The sequence below is a fragment of the Nematolebias whitei genome, chromosome 1, assembly GCF_014905685.2.
Source record: "Nematolebias whitei isolate Nwh7 chromosome 1, NemWhi1, whole genome shotgun sequence".
In the NCBI taxonomy this organism is placed as follows: Eukaryota; Metazoa; Chordata; class Actinopteri; order Cyprinodontiformes; family Rivulidae; genus Nematolebias; species Nematolebias whitei.
In genome coordinates this window covers 13,363,836-13,369,835 of record NC_056498.1, presented here as the reverse complement: position 1 = coordinate 13,369,835, position 6,000 = coordinate 13,363,836, and the positions used below count along the sequence as shown (strand labels likewise).

General features: G+C 38.6%; 2 protein-coding genes across 3 annotated transcripts in view; both read right to left on the bottom strand.

The window, feature by feature from the left end:
- The window catches only part of LOC119414734 (neurexin-2), a 1,264,057-nt gene that overhangs the window by 450,930 nt on the left and 807,127 nt on the right, over window positions 1-6,000 (bottom strand). The gene's annotated exons all lie outside the window — the stretch shown is intronic.
- The window catches only part of LOC119408335 (neurexin-1-beta), a 447,382-nt gene that overhangs the window by 38,353 nt on the left and 403,029 nt on the right, over window positions 1-6,000 (bottom strand). The gene's annotated exons all lie outside the window — the stretch shown is intronic.

Here is a 6,000-nt window from a genome sequence, read left to right as displayed (position 1 = left end):
CCGACCACACACACACACACACACACACACACACACACACACACACACACCCTCGTGTGATTGTTTTTTGTAATTTTCGCTGCCATGTCAGCTCATAGACTTTGTATTTATAGTTTAATAAAAAAAGTTCTTCACACTATTTCATTCTCTAATTTCCCCGAGTTCTGTCTGCAGCTGATCATGACACTCTGCCATCAATAAAACTGGATATTAAAATGCCGACATCTGACGTTCAAATGTGTGACACTGGATGACTTTGAGGATGATGGTTAGTTATTGTAGGTTATTCAACTGCTAGCAAATGGATTTGAATCTGGATGAATGATTTTTTGTTTGTTCAGGGTGAATCAACGGCTATTCAGTCAAAGGCGTTAACAGTCAAACGCTTCATTGTAATTCTTCAGTCAGAACTGGTGGCACGCTTTCCAAAACAATCTATTCAGAAATCTGAGCTTATACTTGCAGCACCACTTTAAACAGCAGTAAGTTGAATTAATCATTGTTTGTGTGATTGTTTGTTTCTGACATCATTGTGGAGGAATATTTTTGCATTTTTTAAGCCCACAGGAGAAAATTTCCTGCATAAATGAGTGATGCATTAAAAAACACTTTCTTATGACTGTTTTGTGCTGTTCTGAAAATGCATCATGTTCAGTAGATTCAATAAGAATGACTAAAACAAAGCTCTTAAAAATGTTTACACTCTCTGTAAAGATATTAACAATAAAAACATCAGTCTAAAGGTCAAGTTGTGTTATTTATGACCAGCCATAAACATCTGTCGAAAAATGTTTGTTACATTAAGGCTTGTATCGACAGGATGGCAGATTACAAATTTTTAATTTCTAAAATCAGTTTGAAATATTTTACCAATCTGGGCTGTTTGACTTTATATTACTAGGAGTTACTGACAATCACTAAACCATACTACCCTGAAACAATGTTGATATAACATCTGTTTAACTTAAATCTAAACTTATCCTTATTGATTTAACTTATCCTGCAGTAAGGGCTGCACAAAGCTGCAGGAGGTGCTAAATAATTAAAAATAATTCATTTTAAATAAAAATTTAACGCCGATCGTGTGGCTCATCCATCAATCAGCCAGTTGTGTGTCATGTCAAATCTTGTTTTGAAAAACTGCGATAGAGCGAGTCCACGATAAACGAAACGCGAAGTATGGAGGGACAACTGTATAACTGTACACAGTTGTACAATCAACAACACAAGATGGCTGCTGACATTTACATAGGTCACAAAGGCGTTTTAAAAGAATATGTGGCTGAACCATATTAAAAGCTGATGAAAGGTCCATTCTTGACTGACTTGAACTTTTTGATGTTCAGATGGTTAAAATAGGCCAATGTTTGCAGAAGTAGTTTGATTGCAAAAAGTGTATTTAAGAAGCTATATACAGATAAAACAAACATGAATGCTAATTAAGCAGTCACACTGAATAATTGGCTGCCTTAAATATTGTCCCCCATAATGGAGCAAAGGGGGAAATTGGAAATACCCTCTGTCTGTCATTGTTGTGAGCAACGTCAACATTATGACAGCTATGACGATAAAGGTTTCCTTTCAAAAATTAGGTTGGTTATTCCACCTTGTATGACCTTGTACTGTATGTATGCCCTTGACCTCTCTAAATGGCTTCAAACATCTGCTAAGTTCGTGGCAAAAATCAATGCAGACATGGTCCAGTTTTTAGTTTTCTACATCACTTTATAATCTAGCTTGGTTTTTTAAAATACCATTTTCTTTAATTTGTTCATCTCAATTTGTACGCATCTTTTATGATTGTCTACTGTTGTCATCATGCTTTGTTAAAACCAGGTCTTTCTTGTAAATGAGTCCCTGAGGCTCAATGGGATTAACCTGTCTAAATAAAGGTTGAATGAACGAATGTAAACCAACCACCCCTATCATCTGAGGAAGTTATGATTTCTAGTTTTAATTAGGGATGGGGCCGATCCGATCCAGTATCGGTATTGGCCTCTGATACCAGCATAATTTACGTATCGGATTTTTCCGATCCACCTGCCGATATTTCCGATCCATGATGCACGTTGGCTTCAAACTATGGAATGGATTTCCTGAACGACGGAGTGTCTCATGAGCCCAGAGTAATAAGACCCGCCTCATTCAGGAAATCCAGTTCATAGTTTGCAGCCAGCTACAACGTGAGGGCTGAGTTAGCAGCACTGTGGCTAACAGCTAACAAACTTTTCATCAAAACATGTCCGCTGTGTGGAAGTATTTTTCATTAGAAACACCACAAAACAAGAGAGCAACGTGCAATGTCTGCAGAGCCATAGCGCCACATTAAACCGCAGTAAAGTTAGTTTTACGATGGACATTCGAGCTCCGTGGCTTCAGCAGGGCGCTGCCTTTTGCTCAACCCACAACAGGCGACTCGACCCCGGCCAGCCGCGTCCAATCTGCCCCGCTCAGTCTGCCCGTTTCTGACGAGGGACAGACTGAGCGCGGCTGCCCCAAATCAGGCTGCCTGCTGCGGATTGAACAAGAAGAAGACATCGCTGAAGCCACGGAGCTCAAATGTTTACAGAGAAGTTGCTAAACTTCATCATAATTAATGACCAACCACTATCATTTGTAGAAAATGAAAGATTTCACAGTTTGATACTTGCAGCCAAGATATAGTTTACCCTCCAGGAGATACTTATCAGTACAACAGTAGACAATCATAAAAAACATATGATTTGAAAATTATATTAAAAACAAAAACAGCTACATTATAAAGTGATGTAAAATACTACAAATAGGAACATGTCTGTTGGTTTATGCCATGAACTTAGCAGATGTTTGAAGCCATTTAACATTTTATTTAATTCATTTATTCATTAATTAAAAAAAACATTTAAAAATAAAAAAAATCATCAAAAATAAAACATTGAATGAAAAGAGTGCAGAAAGAAGAAAAATAGTTCTTATATCTGCCCCTTATTTAAAAAAATATAAAATAACTTTAAGCAATCACTTAAATTAATCACTTTAATATCCACTTTAAAGCTAGGAATAAAAGAAACATGTTTTGTATTAGCAGAATTTTATTCTAACTATAAAACTTATCCAACATTAATAAAACTTACCTCAAGTTACCTTTTTGGACATGCATGCATATATTTGTACAAATTGTACTTGAGAGTAGATTATTACAGCCTCATGTAAAATCAATGATGATCAAGATATCGGAACTGGATCGGTATCGGCCAATATTCAGATGTAGGTATCGGGATCGGATCGGAAGTAAAAAAAGTGGATCGGTGCATCCCTAGTTTTAACATTGCTTAAATGTAGTTTCCTCAAATCATTTGGGGGGGACTGAAGATTATTCTCTCAGCTCTTAGCTTTTGGCTAAGTCCACCATTTCAGCTATTAGCTATGGTTTAGAAAACATTAGCTTCTGTTCTTTTGTTCGAACATTTTCAATCCAGTTTCAGTTTCTCAACATTCACACTGAATTTGTTCTGAAAATGCAAAATTCTCCAGTTCCTTTTTGGTTGAAGTTTCTGTTCTGGATCTCATTGTGCAGTTCTGAAATAAAATCTGTAAAACTTGTGGTCTGATTAAACATCTTGGGCTCTGACTTTTGCAACCAATATTTTATGGAATGTAGCAAAATTCTTACAAAGCTTTGGAAAAATTAATTTATGGGGATCAAATGAAATTTGTTCTAAGTTGAGTAAACCCAGGCTTCTTTGCAGCTCTCAGACTACAGCAGGATCATCATCCATCAATCCATCCATTATCTTTACCCGCTTATTCCATTTTTGGGTCACGGGGGTCGCTGGTGCCCATGTCCAGCAATCACTGTGCGAGGGGTGAGGTACACCCTGGACGAGTCGCAAGTCCATCACAGGGCCAGCAGGATCATCAATGAAAGTTAAAATGAGTCGCAGGAAGTTGGACTTTACATGTTGAAACTTCCATCTTTACATATTTTTACACAATTGCATCTTACATTCATAATTCCCATTGTCACCGATTCTGTTCATAACTTTTATGGACAGAATTTCTCGGTGCAGCCAGGGGGCAGAGGGAATCCAGTTCGGTGGCCTCAGGATTCCATCTCTGCTCTTTGCAGATGATGAGGTCCTGTTGGTGTCATTGTGCTGTGATCTCCAGCTCTCACTGGAGTGGTTTGCAGCTGAGTGTGAAGCGAACGAGAATCAAAACCTCCAAATCTGAGGCCATGATCCTCATTCGTCAAAGGGTGGATTGCTCTCTTCAGGTCGAGGGTGAGGTTCTGCCTCAAGTGGAGGAGTTCAAGTATCTCGAGATTTTGTTCACGAGTGAGGGAAGAATGGAGCATGAGATTGACAGATGGATTGGTGCAGCATCTGCAGTGTTGTGATCTCTGTGTCGGTCCGTTGTGGCGAAGAGGGAGCTGAGCTGTAAGGCAAACCTCTGTTTACCGGTCGTCTATAATCCTACCCTCAACTATCATCATGAACTCTGGGTAGTGACAGAAAGAATGAGATCGTGGATACCGGTGGTTGAAATGAGTTTTGTCTGCAGGGTAGCTGGACTCTCCCTTAGAGATTGAGTGAGAAGTTCAGTTATCAGGAGGGACTCGGGAGTAGAGCCACTGCTCCTCAACATTGAGAGGAGCCAGTCGAGGTGGTTCGGGGATCTAATAAGGATGCTTCCTGGGCGTCTCCCTAAGGAGGTGCTTCGGACATGTCCAACAGGGAGGAGACCCCGGAAAAGACCTAGGACATGTTGGAGAGACTTTGTCTCTTAGTTGGCCTGGGAACACCTTGAAGTCCTCCTAGAAGAGCTGGAAGAGGTGGTTATGGAAAGAGATGTCTGGACCTCACTGCTCAAGCTGCTGCACCCCCAAACCAACTTTGGAACAAGCGGAAGACAATGGATGTATGGATTCATAAGCACACAGATATTGTTCCATATAAAGTTCAACTGACTGTTTTTGAATTGTCTAAAATTTTCTACTTTTTTGTTGTACTACATATGGGTTGATTTAACTTCCTGTATCCCAGAAAGACACATGTAATAGTTTAAAAAAAATTTTTTTGAATGGAAATCAGACTGTAATCATTCTGGCGTAATAAGACCTCCGTCAGGTCCTATTCCCAGACTGGCAATGACCTGGCAGCTAATGTAAAATGTCTTTAAAAATTTAAAATGACTCATCCAAGTATGGGTCATCTGGCTCATCTCATGTACTTCTTTATCTTCCAAAAATCTTTTTTCAGCATTTTTACAATTTGCTGTGACCCAAGAAAACCAGTTAAAATTTCGTCCCAATGTTTCACCCTCAATGCACAGCCATAGATTACCTCACAAACTCAGTGACACTTTCTTTTAGCTTGTCACCTGCTGCCAGAGACATAAGGCTGATAATGTTTTTGCCTGTTGTGAGTGTGTTTGTGTTCACAAACACTGTTAGCAAAATTTTCAGGAACCAGAAAACAGATAATATTGAAACTCTCAGAAAGTAGGTATTGGATGCACCTCTACAACAATTTTTTTTGTAATCATTCCAATTCAAGATGGCTACCACAGCAAAGTTACTATAGCAAACACAAAAATAGCTATAACTCAGTTTTAGAGAAACAGAGCTAAGAAAAAAGAAAGAATAAATGCAGTAGTAGCTGAGAGTCATTGTTAACACATACAAAACCTTGTCATTACCAATAGAAGTCAACTCTACTTGTTAGAAAACCACTTGACAGATTTGATTGAACTTTTAGTCACTGAATGCACGTCTATACCTGAATAACTTTTGAAGCCAACCAAATTCAAGATGGCTGTCACAGACAACTAATCCTAGGAAACACAAAAGTGGATATAACCCAGTTAATCTGAGATATTTAGCTGCAATTTTGTGTTGTATTAGATGAAACTAATTCACAGCACATACTTCAAGTGCATCATATTGTTTATCATTGGTTAAATATTTAGTTTGACCTTTTGACGTCAACCCCAACTGTCTGTTAGAAAAATATCTCTGGA